The sequence below is a fragment of the Panthera onca genome, chromosome A1 (genome assembly GCF_046562875.1).
Source record: "Panthera onca isolate mPanOnc1 chromosome A1, mPanOnc1 haplotype 2, whole genome shotgun sequence".
Lineage (NCBI taxonomy): Eukaryota > Metazoa > Chordata > Mammalia > Carnivora > Felidae > Panthera > Panthera onca.
Genome location: NC_138339.1, coordinates 214493949 through 214513267, shown reverse-complemented (window position 1 = coordinate 214513267; position 19319 = coordinate 214493949). Strand labels below are relative to the sequence as shown.

The 19319-nt window shown below is 37.5% G+C and overlaps 1 protein-coding gene across 5 annotated transcripts in view; it reads left to right on the top strand.

Annotated features, from left to right (window-relative positions):
* Positions 1-19319, top strand: part of TSC22D1 (TSC22 domain family member 1) — a 132483-nt gene that overhangs the window by 87651 nt on the left and 25513 nt on the right. The window contains exon 1 of one of the 5 annotated variants that reach the window (XM_060637145.2): positions 6002-6050. The exons of the other annotated variants lie outside the window; for them this stretch is intronic. The gene's annotated coding sequence lies outside the window, so the exon portion shown is untranslated. Of the gene's footprint in view, positions 1-6001; positions 6051-19319 lie in introns of those variants that run through there. 5 annotated transcript variants of the gene reach the window in all.

Genomic DNA, 19319 nt, shown 5'->3' with positions numbered 1-19319 from the left:
TCCCACCCACCTTCCCTCTGGTTAACCATCAGTTCTCTGTAGTTAAGGGTCTGTTTCTTGGTTTGCCTCTCTCTCTCTCTCTCTTCCTCTCTGTCTCTCTCTCTCTCTCTGTCTGTCTGTCTCTGTCTCTCTCTCTTTTTCCCTATGCTTGTTTTGTTCTTAAATTCCACAAATGATGAAATTTATATGAAATACTATATGTATTTGTCTTTCTCTGACTGACTTGCTTCGCTTAGCATAATACACTCTAGCTCCATCCATGTTGTTGCAAATATCAAGATTATATATATTTTTTAAATGTTTATTTTTGAGACAGAGACAGAGCATGAGTGGGGGAGGGGCAGAGAGAGAGGGAGACACAGAATCCAAAGTAGGCTCCAGGCTCTGAGCTGTCAGCACAGACAGACCCACTGTGGGTCTTGAACTCATTAACTGGGAGATCATGACCTGAGCCGAAGTCAGACGCTCAACCAACTGAGCCACCCAGGTGCCCCAAGATTCCATTTTTTTTTAATGGCTGAGTAATATTCCAGTGTGTGTGTGTGTGTGTGTGTGTGTGTGTGTATGTACATACATACATACCACATCTTTATCCATTCATCAATGGACACGTGGGCTATTTTCATAATTTGGCTACTGTAGAAAGTGCTGCTATAAACATTGAGGTGCATGTATCCCATTGAATTAGTATTTTTGTATCCTTTGGGTAAATACCTAGTAGTGCAATTGCTGGATCATAGGGTAGTTCTATTTTTGTTTTTAAAGTTTATTTAAAAGAGAGAAAGAGAGAGAATCCCAAGTAGGGTCTGTGCTGTCAGCGCAGAACCCAAAACAGGGCTCGATCTCACAAATTGCGAGATTATGACCTGAGCTGAGATCAAGAATCAGACTCCTTACTGACTGAGCCACCTAGGCATCCTAGGGGGTAGTTCTATTTTTAAGCTTCTGAGGACCCTCCATACTGTTTTCCTGAGTGGCTGCCCCAGTTTGAGTTCCCACCAACAGTGCAAGAGGACTCCCCTTTCTCCACATCTTTGCCAACACCTGTTGTTTCATGTATTGTTGATTTTAGCCATTCTGACAGGTGTGAGGTGGTATCTCATTGTGGTTTTGGTTTGTATTTCCCTGATGATGAGTGATGCTGAGCATCTTTTCATGTGTCTGTTGGCCATCTGTATGTCTTCTTTGGAAAAATGTCTATTCATGTCCTCTGCTTATTTTTTAATTGGATTATTCATTTTTGGGTTGTTGAGTTTTATAAGTTCTTTATATATTTTGGATAGTAACCCTCTATCAGATATGTCATTTGTAAATTTCTTCTCCCATTCCTTAGGTTGCCTTTTAGTTTTGTTGATTATTTCCTTTTATGTGCAGAAGCTTTTTATTTTGATGAAGTCCCAATGGTTTATTTTATTTTTGCTTTGGTTTCCCTTGCCTCAGGAGACGTATCCAGAAAGAGGTTATTGCCTATGATCTCTTCTAGGATTTTTATGGTTTTGGGTTTCACATTTAGGTCTTTAGTCCATTTTGAATTTATTTTCGTGTTCGGTGTAAGAAAGCAGTCCAGTTTCATTCTTTTGCATGTTGCTGTCCAAGTTTCCCAGCACCATTTGCTGAAGAGACTTTTCCCCAATGGATATTCTTTCCTGCTTTGTCAAAGATTAATTAGACTATACAGTTGTGGGCTCATTTCTGGGTTTTCTATTCCATCTCATTGATCTTTGTGACTGTTTTTGTGCCAGTACCATATTGTTTGGTCACTATAGTTTTGGGGCTTTAATCTTTGGTGTTGGAGGGCCTGACTGAAAATCTCTATACACACATAGCACATATTCATTGATCTTGTTGGTAGTTCACTGCCTGAGTCCCTGCCTCGCGCTGTTTATAAAGATTATTAGTGTCCGTGCGTGCCTACTGGGCTCTCTTGCTGGGTGGTGTGCACAGCGGGAGGGACTAGGTACCGTGGTGGAGTGTGGGAAACAAACTAAGCATGAGTTTTCCATAAATGGTTCGATGCTAGCTTATGTTTTGGAATGTGTTATACATTGACTATCATTGCCTTATATTAATTACATAAAGAATTGTTGTTAAAAATGTGAAGAAATTAATACCCCATTATATTACTTTTTTCAAAACTTGAGCAATCCTGTTTGTTTCTTGTAGAGGCAATAGAGCATGTACATTCTGGCACCAGGCTGCCAGATTCCCAGCCTGACTCAAAGAGTTACTAACTTATGCCTCGAACTTGGGCATATGACTTAGTCTTTCTGTGCGTGGGTTTTCCTGGTAATAAGTGATAAAGTAAAATTATTGTGGGGATTACACGAGATAATAGATATGTAAACTGCTTAGAACAATGTGTGTAGTTCGGTAGTGGTAATATTATTCTTTATATATTTTTGTGCAGAAAACATTTGAAATGAAAGTAAATTTTAGTCTATCTTCAAACTTCTAACTTCTGGAATCTTCTGGCATCTCCAAAAGAATGTTGTGATTTAACTATTTAAGCATTAAGCAATTCAAAGTAGTTCAAAAAAGTTTTGTTCACAAGGAATCTGGTGAAATTATTTTACCTTTTACATAAGGACTTTACTTTAAAATAAGAAAATACTTGCTATTTTCTCCATGGTTTATTCTTTACTCTTTTAATTTTTTTTCTTAATGTTTATTTTTCAGAGAGACAGAGACAGAGACAGTGTAAGTGGGGGAGGGGCAGAGAGCAAGGGAGACAGAGGATCCAAAGCTGGCTCGGTGCTGATAGCAGTGAGAGTGATGTGGGGCTTGAACTCATGAACCTGTGGGGCTCAGACTCATGAACCGGGAGATAATGACCTGAGCCAAAGTCAGACACTTAACCGACTGAGCCACCTCCTTTCTCTCTTTTAAACACATCTGACTTACAGGCAGTATGTCAGGCCCTGGGGATAGGACAGTGAGAAAAAAGCACACGTGGAATAAGGGAGTCAGGCTGTCTTACCTTTAATCACACAGGTAATTAAATTATATGAAGCAGTAGTCTTTAGATCTATGAGAGTGTTTGACAGGGAGAACTCACTGGGTCTAAGGGTTGAAGAAAGGCTCACTTTAAGAAGGAACTTACATTGAGATCCAAAGAATGATCGATGGCATTAACTGGAAAAGGCATGGACATGGCAGGGTGTGCATTGCTGACAGAGACAGAAAGGAGCCATTATTATATATGGAGAATGTGTATTGAAAAAAAATAATTCTGGGACACCTGGGTGGCTCAGTTGGTTAAGCATCCAGCTCTTGATTTCGGGTCAGGTCATGATCTCCCACATCGTGAGATCTCCCACATCGTGAGATCGAACCTTGCATTGGGCTCTGTGCTGACAGTGCAGAGCCTGCTTAGGATTCTCTCTCCTTCTCTTTCTGCCTCTTCCCCAGTCTCTCTCTCAAAATAAATAAGTAAACTTAAAAAAAATTCTTATTTTTTGCAGTGGTAATATCTTCCTGTTAAATACATTATTTAAACATAAATCCTAATTACTAAATATAGAGAAATCATAAAATCATAAAATTTGACTCATAATTAACTATGATTTTAAAAATAAAGATTGGCTTCAAGTGTAAGATATTTATTTTTGATAATCCAAGGGTCAGATCATGCAGTCTATGAATAATCCTCACCATTTTTTTAAAAATAGAGCACATTATTTCTGTTTTTGTATATTGGCACCATTTATTAGATGATAATTAACAAAAGGAAGAGAACTATTTTATTTTTCTAAGTGTACTGCAAACCACAAGTATTTTTTTTTATTTTTTTACTGATTCAGAATGAACTACTCTTTTGTCATAATTCTGATGTATTTTTTTCTTGGAAATAACTTACATGAGTTCTACAGTTTGTCTATAGTTAAAGCACAATGTTAAATAGACTTTGAGTAAAAATACCTGATATACATATGCTGTCAACAATCACATTTCAATTTATTTATTTATTTATTTTAGCAACTACATATCCCTTATAACTTAAACATTATTCGTTTAGAATATTAGTTTTAATGACTGCATAATCCGACTGTGGCAGTGGCCTCCACCTGCTAGTGTGGGGTAACTGTCCCTCTCCTAAGTATTTTTGGGGGAGTCCAAAAGAGTATCTCACATGGGTTCCCGCAGCTATCTGGTGTCAAACACATGGTATCGTTACAATTTTCTTCTCTTCTGGCCACCCGCTAAGGTTCTGTCGCGGTCACTGGGCGGCGCCACTTTGGCCGGATTGTGTTGTGGATCCTGCTCGTAGCCACTGCAGGGGCAGCTGGACTGGGTCACTGCATGACGCGTAGGGCTCACAGGTGAAGCTGTCAACTCTGCAGATCTTGTTTGTGAGAAGACTTTTCACTGTTGGTCTATTTCATGGCAATATAGGACTATTAGAGTTCATAGGTCTTCATCAGACTATTTCAGTAGATTGTATTTTTCTAACAGTTCTTTTAATCTGTATCTTTTAAATTACGGTTATATGCCTTTTTCGTTCCTAATATTGCTTCTCTCTGCCTTCCCTCTTTACCATCCTGGAGGTTTCACGGTTTATTTTTATAGTCTCTTCCACAGAGCCGATATTTGGCCTCGGTCTTACATGTGTGTTTCCTGTTTTAATAGCTTTTGCTGTTACTTTTATTATCTCTTTTCCTGTATTTTGGCTTACTTTGCTGGGGATCCCCCCACCCACAGTTTTCTTGATAAAGCCTTATCTCACTATTCTTTAGCCTTTATTCTAATGCTCAAGATTGTACATTTTCCCTACGTGTTACTTTAGTTGCATCCTGAAGTTTTGATATATACTGTATTTGTTATTGTTCATTTTAATCTCATGATTAGAAAAGATGTCTGTGTGATGTTGACTCCTTTGTATCATATTTTTCTATTACACATTTTCCTTTATTTTCTAAAGTTTAAGCTGTCTTTAAAAAGATCGAACTGGCACATTTACTTGCATACATTTTCTGTTTCATGAAATTTATATCATTTTGCTTTTATTATTGCCATTTACCTTTTAAAAATTTATTTAATGTTTATTTATTGTGAAAGAGAGAGTGAGCAAGTTGGGGGAGGGGCAGAGAGAGAGAGAGAGAGAGAGAGAGGGAGGGAGAGAGAGAAAGAATCCAAAGCAGGCTCCTCACTGTCAGCACAGAGCCCCACATGGGCATCGATCCCATGAACCATCGGATCATGACCTGAGCTGAAGTCAAGAGTCAGACACTTAATCACCTGAGCCACCCAGGCACCCTTGATGTCAGTTCCCTCTACTTTGATTTTATCAGTCTTTCTCTACCTTCTGCAGTAGCATTGCAGGCTGTTCAGGAGAAAAACAAATGAACAACTGTGTGTTTCCCACCCCGACCCCACCTCTGCTCCAGTACAATGGTATTTTTATGGGACACAAATATCCTTGACACAAATTGCAGGAAGTACTTCGAGGCCTCTTGGGAAGAGGAAAGCTGTCTGACAACTCCCGTTTCTCTCTGAGTCCTTGCTATCTGCTTGTTTCAGTTTTGCTTTGCTTGTCTGCTTGATCCTCCCTCCCTCCTTCCCCCCGCCTCTCTTCCTTGTTTCCTATCTTCATCCCTTCCTTTACCCTTTCTCTTCCTCAAGTCTTCTTCCTTCCATTCCCGAATCCTCATTATTGTTTTTTTTTTCTCCCCATACAAACATTTTCAAAAGCTGAAAAATCCCCTCCTAGATTCTTCTGCCTTTTTGGATCAAGGAGAAATGATCAATAGAGGCCATGTGCTATTGACTTGTTACAGGCTAAGAAAACCTGAAGAAAATCTCCTAAGTCCTTTTAAATCTCAGAAACCTAGCAAATCACTATATGCATAGTATTTTTGTTCTCTCTGAAGCAGTGAATCACTATAAATGAATGGGGCCACTGCCCCTTTAAGTAGAAACTGCCTGGAGGGGCCCTGGAACTTTGGGACTCCCTCCTGCTGTGCTGGGGCCACAGGAGTGTCAGTTGGCCCCTGGAGAGCCACCATGGTGTGCCCATCTTGAAACTCACTCTGTAGCCTAGTGCTAGACCTGCTGTGAGTAGTAGTTGTGGAAGGAGTTGCCCCCTGTGGTCCTCCGCAGGCTGTATTACCTTGAAAGGTGGTTGGCTCCTCAGTACCCATCCTGGAGGGTGAAATTAGGCTCAGTTCAGTCATTTGGGTCCCCACCCCCACTTGAGACATTTTAAAAGCTATTTTTAAAAACCACTTGGAAGATTATTTGGGGATTATGAAGGGAGGAATTTTTTGCCTTCAGGTGCAAACAGAGACGAATTGTACAGAGTCCTGTTTTAGTTTATGACTTTTAAAAATTTAGTTGGGTAACAACTTTTTAATTTGTTACATTCTCCGAGTGAAGCCATCACGAGTTGACTTAAAATTGTAGATGATTTAGAATTTTATAGTGAGTTTTTCTGTCAGAAAATATTAACCTTCATTTATCTATGCTTGAAAATGATGCCAGCCATCCTTCAGGATGTTTTCAAAATAGAGGTCTTTAAATGTATGTGTAAAGCTGCCGTTGCAATGGTTCTTTTGAAATGAATTTTTGTGAGTGTTTTTTAGAGCTGGCAAGTTCTAACTTCCTGTTTTAGTGTGTATATAGATGTATATACACACATATGTGTATATATTCATAAGTATATCTATATCCCGTATGTGTATACTGTTTTTATCTACTGTTTCTGTAGCTGAAATAAACTGACTTGAATCTGGTGAAAGTACCCATCCACTTGCACAGTTCTACGTAAATGGAAGATACTTGAGAGTAGTTGGTATTAATTTTTTCAGTTAAGAATTAATGTAGAATTACATTTTAAAAACCATTTAAATTTCAAAATAAGCTGTTAACTGGCTTAAAATTAGAGAAAATACTTCTAGGAATTTTGCAGTTAGCTTACCATCAAAAGACATAGATTATATAATTAGTTTTATTTAAAAGGAGGTGAATCAAAAGGATAATGGACAAATAAACTTTTAAGTCTTATGATTAAATCTGTAGATTCATGAATACTAACGGTTCGAAGAAAGGATACTGATTTTAGAGCTGAAATTGCAAATGGGAAGTTTTCAGCTTAGCATAAATGAAAATTCTTGAATCTTAAAGGAGAAATAAGCTTTTTTCCTAAATTAACCCTTGCATGGGATGGCAAATTTATCTAATTATTTTTAGTAAAAAATTGATTCACTTATTAATTCTAATTTATTTTGATTAATGGTTCCTGAAACGTTTGTAAACTTTCTAACAAAGTCATCACATTATTTTAGAGCACTAAGTGGGCTAAGAGATCATTTAATATCTGATTACTAATGGTCAAATAATATTTGTTTTTATAATAATACAGATGCAGATGGAAAGATTGTTGTTTTTAAATTTTTTTTAAAGTTTATTTATTCACTCAGAGAGAAAGAGAGTGCACACAAGCAGGGGAGAGGCAGAGAGAGAGGGAGAGAGAATCCAAGCAGGCTCTGCACTGTCTGTGCAAAGCCCACTGTGGGGCTTGAACTAACACACCATGAGATCGTGACCTGAGCCAAAGTCAGATGCTTAACCGACTGGTCCACCCAGGTGCCCTGGAAAGAGTGTTTTTTAAAAAAGAAAACATTGAAAGAATTTAGATTTTAGTTGTCGACAAATAGACAGTGGGAGGTTATTGTTTAAGGTGTAATGTTTTTATAGCTGGCTTGTGATGATTTTAAAAAGACACTTCTGTGAAACCAAACAGAACTTATGATTCACAAATAAATATCCCACTGAAATTAATGGTTAGTTGAAATTATTTTGGCTATAAAGGATACATTTCACCTCAGTTACAGCATTATGTAATCTTATTTGCCTACCTTTTTTGTGATATTAACTGCCTTCCTTATGATTGGCTTTAAAAGTAACTTAATACTCTGTAAGTGCTCTTACATGTATTGTCTCATTTTGATCCTTGGCATGACTTGTGAGGGAGGTAAGGCAAGTCTTTTTATCCTTATTTTACAAGTGAAGAAATTGAAGTCAAGAGGTAGCTGCTTAAGGAGAATAGGTCCCAGTCTTTTAGCTCCTGAGTTTATACTTTTTTATATATGTTTAGTACCTGTAAAGTATGCTCAATAAATACTTGTTGGATGAATTAGCATAAATAGTTTTCATCATAAAAGCAATAGATATTCATTAAAGATTTAACTAGAAATCTTTTTTTTTTTTAACTGGAAATCTTTTTAATAAACTGAGATCATATTTTATTGGTAATTTAAAATCTGATCATAGACTTGGTCTGAAGCAAGAAGGTTTTCTAAAGAAGTTTATGTCCAATTTTAGGGACGTGTAGGGAGAAAATTAAGAAAAGCTGTTTATTTTATCAAGAAAGCTAAAAGGGGAAAAGGAGTAAAGGAAGGGCTGTGATAGAACTTTAAAAGGGGGCGCTTTTGTCAAAACAATGGAATTTAAAGCAAATGGACTTGCAAATATTTGTTTCTTGAATTTTCTTTAATCTTCTATCTTTCTGAGTTTACTTACAGAATTTATAGGTAATACTGATATCTTTGTTTCTCCTGTAGCCATTTGGTGGATTATTCGGACTTGTGGACAGAAAAGATAAAACATGGTGGAAATATTTATTTGCTTAATATTTGATAGTTTCACTATCCCTGATAAAACTTGTTGTTTTTTAACTTCTTTTATTAATGCTAATTTCAGCTCTTGTATTATAAGACTTTATACTACAAACACTTAGCAAAGCTGCCTAGTTAAATGTGGAGCTTATTTGGAGAATGATTTTGAACATGGAAGGAAGGGGCAAAAATAGATAACCTCAAAACAAAGTTAGCTGCCTTTGTTCCCAAATTCCATTATACTTTCTACATACTTATCTTGAAATACTTAGCAGTAGACCATCTCTTTGTGTCTCTCTTACTAAAATACAGATTTTTTGAGGGTATAGATTATGACTTTATGTTTTTTGTCAGGTAAGAATGAAACCAGGTATTTTTTGAATGGATGAGAAGAGAAAAATCAGATATGCCAGTGGTTATGAGTATCTGAGGGGTTAATACCAGCATGCACGGCAAAAAAAATCCTGCTTTATATGAAAAAAGAGGAGGTTGTGAGATAAAAGAGATGACCAGCATCTGTCAAAGAAGTGAATTCAAATGATGCTGTTTGCAGATCACAAAAATGGCAGTAGTTGCCCTTGGCTCTTCCCTGAAAGTTTCAACGGTATAAATGCTGTCTAGAGTCATCGTTAACAGAAAAAAAAATTAGCCAAAAGATCTGATTATCTTTTCAGAAACATTTAGCAGATACTCTATTTTTATCAATGTAAATGTCTATTCTGTTGGGGATGGTGGTGGGGAACTGAAGCAGGCAGGTCCTGCCACTCATGGCAGGTTACGTGTCCTCTAAGCCTCTTACCTTATTGGTAAGCTGGGGATAATAATAGTACTTCCTTCACAAGGTTAACATGAGGATTATTAAATAGGATAGATCAGGTAAAGTACATAGCACACATTTACAGGAAGCTGTCAGTAAAATGTTAGTTATTACAATAAGCAACACTCAACAGTTTTTGACCTACGTAAATAGAATTTCATCTGATTCAACCTAATATTCCTGTCATGTTTTTCTGTAATTTGTGTTCAGATTTTCACAGAATAAACTTCCAACCCTTTATATGTCAAAAGAGACTAGTTTTCACTTAATAGTTTTCTGAAAGGATGAATTATTTTAGATGGTGCTCTGAAAATGTCAGTGGTCCCACATTTTTATCCACTATTTTAAAACTAACCTTATTTATGTCAACATGATGTTAAGAAACTTAATTCTTTATTTGCACTCATTGAGGAGCCTGAACAATTTAAGAATTATATATGTACTAAAGGTACTGGAGAAATTTACTACATATATTTTGACTTCATAGTTTAAAGTTGATCAAACAATGCTGTGTCCGTGGCGGTAAAAATTTTGCAGTTCCATCTATATAACATGATGGTTTTTAACTACCAAAAAAGAAAAGCATGATCCATAATTGCTACAAAATATTTGCTGAGAATTCTAAGTGTTCACGATTGCATTTCTACTTCTTATACATACTTGAAGAGAGAATTTAGTTTTGACCTTAGAAACAATTTCTTTAAGTCAAACATTGACAATTTAATAAATTTCAATATATTTCAGGGAACATTAAATCAATATTTAAGATTTAAAAATAATTGTTGTATTATTTTGGTTAACGTTTTTTGAAATAAGCACATTAAAAAAAATCAAAATTTGTTTTCAAGTACGAAGTGGTGAAGTGCTTTTGAAAGGGTACCACAAGGTGGCAGGATTGCATTTTTGTAGATTCTTTTTGCTTTGATGTACTGCAAACCCTTGGTTATCTAACATCAGAAGTTTTCCATGTGACTAACTATTAAGCATTTTATATACCAAAACTTTTAAACTTTAACTTTTCTGGTGGAAAACTTTCTAAACTACATTCCATGCTTTCCTGAATTCGTAAGCAGAAGAATAAAACGTAGCCTTTATCAGTGAGCCATTTGAATTCCAGTTATTGGATGGTGTTAAGATGAAGTGATAGCTAAAGGTGGTGTGGAGGAGATGCGGACTGGTCCCAGCAGAGACTGGATTTTGTGCTCTGAAAAGCTGTGCCTGACGTCAGCTTGCTTTTGGCTTCTCAGCGTTTTTCCTATTAAAGTGAAATGAATCATGTCAAGTGCGAGACCCTGGCGTGGTAAAACATGATTGTTTTGTGCAAAATTAAATAGCAAATGAAGGCAGACATTGCCTTCTTCCAGGGGGGGTTGTAACAGGTTGTTTGAGAAAAGGAAAATAAACAGCGAGGCCTTAAAAATTTGTCATCAATGGCCCCACTGGCAAAGGTAGCCCCAGACAGTGAGGAATAGGATTCTGTAGTTATGAGCGATATTAAAAACCAGTGTAACTGCTTGTGTAGCAACTTTAAGAAATTTTTCTTATAATTTAGACTCTGACCTGTATATAATTTTTACAAATGAGGTAACATTGATTACAGAAGATGTGTCTAGGCATCGGTGCATTTCCCTGGTAACTCTTCTTTTTTTCTGATCTAGTTATTGGAGAGCTCTTCCAAGGCAGTTTGTGTCTTTGTTGGTGATACAATAAGCACTGGGTAAAATCTTCAATCCCTTGGACTTCTCAGTTCCTTTCTGGATGCTGCTTTTTGCCAGAGGCTTTCTCTCCCCTCCCGTGTACTTCCAGGTTTGGAGTTGTTCTGTGAGTCTGTTACAAAAGACTGGACTATGGAGAGGTTTTCTTCTGGATTTCTTTCCTTCATTAATTATTTGCATATTTTTTGAATCTTTTAAAAGAGATTACATAGAGAATTCCTTGGATTAAATATCAGAATGAATTACTTGGACCTCACATAAGCACTAAGAAAGCAGTAGCTGAGCTCTACTGAGTAAGGGGAAAGGAAGAGAACGTGGTCTCTAATAACAGCCCTGTGTTTCTCTGACTCTCTCAAATGTTCATCCACCTGCCTGCCCCGTTTCCGCTCTCCAGAGTGATTATCACCTTATGGAGGGTTGTGTTTTTTGCCTTCATCTTTCATTCAGCCCTTCTGGGGTAACCAGAGACCTCTTACAAGCGCTCCGGAGAAGCCTCGGAACTGACTAATAAATTAGCTCCACCTGAAAATGGATATTAGAGCATAGACACTTGATCCTTTCTTCTCAGTTCTCCTTCGTAGTAACAACTTGTTTCTTTTTTTTTTTAAACTTATAGTAGATGAAGAAGTAGATGTATCAAGACTAAAATATATATGGTTAAATTGCCCTAGCTTATAATTTTAGTATGTATGCATTTTCTTCCTGGCAAAGTACTGTATGTTTTTAAGTAAAAATAATCTTATTCAAGATTTGCGAACTGGTTTTGTGGATTATATAAAAGATTCATGCTTTAAGAACAGGCCGACCCCTCCCTGTGGCCTTGGGGCAGTTTTGGTGTAATTGTACACTCTGAAACTCAATTAACTCTAACTTTGAGATCACCTGAAAGATCTGGTGCAAGAGCTCAGCCAAGTTCACATCCTTCGACGTGCTCTGCAAAACGTTTACGTATTAGCAAGCAGCTCATCTGAGGCTGTACCAAGTTTGAACATTTAACGGTAAGATAGTTTGAATCTCACTAAAGGGATTTAAAGAATTAGCGCACAATTTAAGTATTTTTCTCATCCTAAATGTGGTTTTCAGATCTATTTAATTCTTGTTTTGATGAAGGAATTTGGGCTTTAAAAATAAGGCATTATGGTTTAATTTTTTTAAAAAGAAGTTCGAGTTGGTTAAGGGGCAGTTGGTTGCTGACCAGGAATGCCAAGCTAAAGGGTGGGGTTTTATCCTATAGGTAGTGTGTAATCATTAGAGGACTCCTAAGCGAATGGGTGATGGGCTAGAAAGGAAAGAAAATTTTAAGAAATTAGCCTGGAAGGCAGTATACAGGATGAATTTGTTTGGATCTGGCTGAATAGAGATTGGGGCCAGGTTAACCAGATGATATGGCAATAATCTGGAAGTCTTAAAGATATGGGTCCGGATTAGGATGATGGCAGTAGGAATAGAAAAAGAAAAGGCAGACATATTATCAGGGAAGAATTGATAAGACAAAATTGCTAAGTGTGTTCAAGAAGAAACTGTTATATAAAATTTCTATTTTTGTCAAAGGCAGAAGTCTTAGACATAAGCCCATCTTCTACGGGAAAACTCTTTCTGTACATTTAGCATATTGCAAATTCTTCATAATAAAGGAGATAATGCTACTTGATTTAGAGCCCAACAATGCAAGATACTGTTGATTTTGAGCCTGATTTTGTAGCATGATACGGCTAAAAAAAGACTTTGAGAGATTATGGTGTAGTGCTTCTCAAATCCTGGCAGCCTCAAAGTCACGTGGTTTGTTGGGGGTGGGCTAAGTGTTCTAGGGGCTGCAGAATGTTGTGGGTAGGAGCACAGACTATATGTAGGTCTGCAGGCTTTGAACCTGGATCCACCCTTTGCCATGGACAAGTCATTTCACTTCTCTGCCCCAGTTACCCATTAGGGTCGTTGCAGGAAATCAGAGGAAACATACAAAGTGCTTAAGAGACTGCCTGACACCCTGGAAATGCTGACTAGATGGCAGCAACTATTGATATTTGCTGGGTATATATCATTTCCTGCCTCTGGAGATTCCAGTCCACACCTGTGACATTGGACTCAGGGATCTGTATTTTCATAATATCCCTTCCTGTGACTGATCACCAGGTGTGAGAACTTGTTGCAACTTGCTTTTCTACCTCCATATAATAGGACTGGATTTAAACCACTCTGTGCATTTTTTTTATCCTTTATTTTGACATTCCAAACATGGCCATGTTTGTAAATGGTATGTGTTACTATTGTAGCATGCTCTATCAGGAACTCCTTTTGAATAGTTGACCTAAATCCCCCTGGAAATTCCTCCGAGCCTCCCCCTACCCCCGTTTCTCCCCACTTTGTCGCCCCAGTGGAGTTGAGGCTCCTAGCCCTTATGTTCCAGCCCTATGCGCTGCCTCTCCCAGAGATGGAGATCAGCGCTCCTTGGTCTTGGACTTCACACTCCAGCTCTGCTTATTCCCCATCCTGCCTGTGCTCTCAGACAAATCTGTATACATTGTATTGGGGAAAACTAGTATGGTTAAAAACATACAGTACCTTGCTAGTCTTATTGACTAATTACAATTGCAGAGTTTTTAAATGCATAAATTATATCAGGTTTTTGTTTTTTTCAGTTCTTCTTAAGACCTATTCTCCAATCCTTTGATTATTGCTGGTTTAGTGGTTCTTAGCCCTGGCTTCGCATTGAATTCACCTGGGGAACTTTTAAAACCTAGCGGGACTGAGGACTCTCACTGATCGATTAAATCAGGATGGGCCTGAATATCTGTATTTGTGAAAAGCTTCCCAATCGACTCTAAGGTTCAGCCCAGGCAGAGGAGCGCTTTTAGGCCCAACTCCCCCCAACCGTCTCACCACAGTCTGGTCAGACAAAGGAGTGCTTAAGCCTTCTGAAGTGAATATAGCTTCCGGGGTCTGGCAAAGTATTTGGGGCAGGGAAAGAGAAAGGGTCTGTAAGCCTCTTCGTGTCCACCTGTCTCTGGGCTTTAGACCTTTGTAGATGCCATTCCCAGATTGTTCAAGGTCCTGTGTTACACTGTCTCCTAGAACTGTAAAATTTTCCTTAGTAGTGCAGGCATTCCTTCTATGCCATGATATGTATATTCCTAAAAAACCTCATTTTGCGTGCAAAAAATTAGACAGCTTATGGAGAAAACAGAGTTGGGGCCAACCACTCAACACTTAGGCAGCTTTGTAACCAGAGCAGGGAGGGAACAAAAAATTGATACCAGCTCAATATAGCTGGAAGCTCTCATGGTAGATCTTAAAAATACACGCAAAAAAGTAGAGTGAAATGCCAGCAATATTTTAATTAGAGCAGAGGCGGCAGGTGCTAAGATAACGCAGAAGAAATGAAGCTCTAAGCCAGTGGGGCTGTGGTGAGGCTGGTACAAGAGTCAGCTAAGCTGGCATAAGCTGAAAGCTGCACAGAGCTGGTGGGGGGAGCTCCTGGTGGAGGGCTTGCTTTTAAGTTTCATTAAATACAAATGAAAGGGCTCCTGCTGCTGCTATAGTGTGCTGAGGGCTTTTTCTTTTCTTGTGAAAGGTTGCGATTCACTGGATGTCATGGCTCCTCTTGTGTAGGAAAAACCCCTGTGAATCAACAAAATATTTGTGTTATCCTGACATCATATTTTCATTTACTAATCACTTATGCATTAATTTGCCTTCCAGAAACACATGCATGTTACAGCAAAGTGGACTATATATCACAATTTGTAATCCCAGACTGCTCTGGCACACATCTTGAGTGAGGCCTGTCTTTCCCACTAGAATGTAAGCTCCCTGAGGTCAGGGACTGTGACTGTTTCGATTTCTGGTCCTTGCAGGCATTTGCTGAATGGACTCGGGTAGAACTTTTCTAATGAAAGTGGTGGGAGCAACTAGAGATAGGAGCATTGAGTATGCTTTTGAAAAAATTTGAACCTTGAAAGTGAATAACCTTATAGAAAGTTTGGTAAGTAGAGGAAGAAATAACCTCTGGTCCTCTTCTGTAGTCATACTCTAATACTGTTATTATTACATGGCCTTTTGAAATATATATTCTGTTAGTTCTCTATTGTAACAGATCATCCTAAAATTGAGTGGCTTAAAACAGCAGCAAACATTATCTTACTCCATTTCTAAGGGTCAGGAATGTGGGAGAGGCTTAGCTGGACAGTTCTCACTCGGGGTCTGTCATGAGGTTACAGTCAAGATGTCAGCCATCTGAAGGCTTGGCACTGGGCTGGAGATTCCACTTCCGAGATGGCTCACTCACATGGGTGGCAAGTTGATGCTGGCTCTTGACAGGGTGCCCTTAAATCCCCTGCTATGTGGAATTCTCCATAGGGCTGCATGAGGGTCTTCATGACATGGCAGCTCGCTTCTCCCAGAGAGAATGATTGAAGAGAGAGTAAAGCAGAATCCTTGTGACTTAGTCTTAGAAATCCTACACCATCATTTGTGCAGTATTATTCTCAGGTCAGCACTATTCATTATAGGAAAGGACTTTACAAGGGTATGAAAACCAAGAGGGGTGGACCATTGGGGACCATCTTGAATGCTGGCTACTGCACATACGCATTCATGTTGATAGGTGTCATCATAGGTCATGGATAGTCTATTATCTTTTTGTTCCCTTAACATTAGATATGTATTTTCTATGTTGCTTAGTTTCTATTATTGTTTGTTGAATAATTCCCTAGTTCCCCTTGTTTCTAAACATGTGATTATAAAATATAATATACTTAATTTTTCCCAAAACTCAACTTAGCAGACATTGAGTACTCCCTGTGTACATAGATAAGCATTTTAAATTTGCCAGTGTAATCTTGCAGATATGAAAATGTAAACTATGTATATACGTATAAAATATCTCAATTATGGGTACAGTAAGCAGTATGGAAAATGACTGGTTTTTCTTTTTTTTTCTTTCGTGATTTAATCTATTCTGGCATTGTTCTCTGATAATTACTATGATTGGATTGCAGGTAAGGATTCCTGTAAACTTCTCCTTTATTATATCTTAAGAGCAAATGAATATAAATTTGCAAATATAATTTTTTTCATTAAATCCTCTAATCAAATGCCACACATTTAAGGATTTAGACGTATCTTTTAAAGGCCATTAAAAAAATTTTTTTTAATGTTTATTTATTTTTGAGAGAGAGAGACAGAGTGCAAGTGGGGGAGGTACAGAGAGAGAGAGGGAGACACAGAACTCAAAGCAGGCTCTAGGCACCAAGCTGTCAGCACAGAGCCTGATATGAGGCTTGAACTCGCAGACTCATGGACCTTGAGATCATGACCAGAGCCAAAGTCGGCCACCCAACTAACTGAGCCACCCAGGCGCTCCTTAAAGGCCATTTTGAAAGAGAGAACAGTTTTCTTTCTATAAACTTCCTAATGAAATTCAGTAGTTAATCTGAATTTATTCTCATTGACCTATTTCTGAGTTCAAGTGTATAGTGTTCTTATACATGGGCTGTTTAGCCATTGTGACTTTTAATTAGAGTTAGAAGTGCAACCAGTCTGTGAGCTGAAGTTTAGCTAGGACTACTGTTTCTATAATTCTGGGTAGACTGAAGATTAATACAGGTATGTCAGAAGCTTGAGAATATGTGAAATGACCTGAATTTGATTTATAGTTCTTAGATCATTACCACTCTTCAAAGAAATTTTCAAGGACTTTTAAAGTGAAATTCTGTAATTTTAGGAAGTCACATATAGTTTTATATCCGTTTATACTTCTTTCCTTAGGCTTATACACAGATGGTGAAGTCTTTTTTATTAGTTTGTCAAGTAAAATCGACCCCTTTGGTCTAACACTTAAGAAACTTAGGTGCAATATTTTCTTATATGATCAACTTCAGTTTTAGGATTAGTTGGAGGAAGGTTTAAAATTTTTAAGTGGATCTCTTTCCCTGAAAAGAGTGGCATGATTTAAATTATTTTTTAAGTTTCTCAAACTCTTAATAAGTAGAACATGCATTATAATTACACGTTGACTTGCTGTTTGTACATTATATATCTTATACATAAGCATTGCTTTTCAAAGATAAATAAGCAGAGTTTCTAAATACTTCCAGACATATTCATCATCTTAATGGACCTGGCATTGTATTGCATTAGTTTGTTTCCTTGTTCCTTACTCTCTTCCACTCTAGTTTTATAACTTTTTAAGTTACTTTTTGCCCTTTTGGGGCTCTCTCTAATTCTTTATATCCTCTTTTTTCATGTGGAAATGGAGGCTATATCAAATTCTTTAAACACCCGGATAAATACCATAAGTAGAGTAACTTCTAATATCTTGTATCTTATACTAGACTTTTAAATTCCATTTATCCATCTTTATATGACAAGATTTGTGTTTATTTGGCTTTTTGTGTTGTACTTGTGCTCCTTCATTTGCAGGCTTGTAAATGATCCATGGGAGTAGACGACCCATCTAACTAAAAGTAGTGTGGGCCAGCGGACATCTGGCACATTTGCTATAAGATAATCACAAAGAAGGACTCAGAAGGCTTACTGGAAACACATCATTACTACGTCCTTTTGTTGTACAAAGTCTGCTCTTATTTTCCGTAAAAGATTAAAGGAGGCCATTGTGATGTAGAGTTTACAGAGCCATATTTTCTACTAGGCAGGACCTTTCTAAAAATGCTTGTATGTGAAATAAGTGTTTGATGTTATATGACTTGAACAAAACAAGGTGCTTAGCTAAATGATAGTGATTGTTCTTGTTATTTTGCTGAAATAACATTCATGTGTATGTACGTGGGCAATCTAGGAGTCACAGTTCTGGATTATTCTTATTGTATAATGGTTGCTGTGCAATTTATATACTTATTTGTTAACAGTGATAGAATCATTTGAAATGTTGATTATATTTTGATAACTTGGCTTCCTTTAAAATCACTCCCCAACCTGCTTAACTGGTTAAGACCCTTTACCAGAATTTCTTCCTAGTCTCTGCTTTTGCCCTTTTCCTTTCAGCCTTCATGCTGTATCCAGGATCACCTTTCTGAAATCCAGAACATCTGCCTGTAGTAACGCCTTCAGGGTCTGCTCCCATCTCCTAGAGGCAGGGTTGATATTTGGCTGGTTTGCACTAGTTAGGTAAAATTGGCTGTTTATAACTGGCATCTGTTCTGGTGGCCTGGAGCTCATGTGTTGTGGGGTAAATTTCAGATTCTTTAGCAGTGTTTTCAAGATTTTTGGATAATTGAAGGATTTCTGGATACTTCTGCATCCATTTTCCACCATTCTATAATTATTTCAGATGTTCCTACTTCTGGACATCTTCCACAAAGATACTTTGCCTTTCTGCCTATTTTGGACATGCTCTTAATTTTCCTTGAAATATTTTCTCTTTTTCTGGTCTAATGATGTAAGATTATTTATGAAGGATTTAATTTAAGAGAAAACCCCTTTGTAAAACCTTTCCTGACTACCCAATGCCTACAATACTCCCCCTGTCCCCTTTTGCTTGTTGACCTCTTCCTATGCTTTCTTTGGTTCTTGCAACACCTATCATACTTATTACTTCACACTTAAATTATTTCTTTAGTGACTACCTGTGCTAAGCACTGCGATAGCCCCACAGTCCGGGAAGGGTGGTAGATTTGCAAGCAATAATTACATTGCAGGGGAAAGAAATCGACTTTTTGAATGAGACAAACCTGAGTTCAAATTCTGCCATTTAACAGCAGTGTGACAGTGGTCAAATTAACTTTGCTGGTCTCAGTTTACTCATCTGTATATGTCATGGTAATAGAGGTGAGCTGACTATTAAACAAGATAATATGTATGGTGCTTACTATATTGCCTAGTGCATAGTTATTCGATATGTATTTTACTAGTTGAATTCAGTTTAAAAGTTTAGTCTTGCCTTTTATTTTTCTCTTTGAATCTTAATTTGTAACAAGAAAGCAGTTTTCATCTGAAAACATTTCTCCCTTCTAGTGCTCTGTGGTAAAACTGGATAAGTTATATCACTCCTGCTAAGGAAAAACATTGTTTACCAATTTCTACCAGCTTTTTAGGAGAGGGACTATTTCACTTTTCAAAAGGAGCCCAGTGACTAGCCCAATGCCAGACACAAAATGTTTGTGAAATAAATAAGTAGTTACTGTGTAATAAATATTTGTGCAAAAAATATCTGTGGAAGGG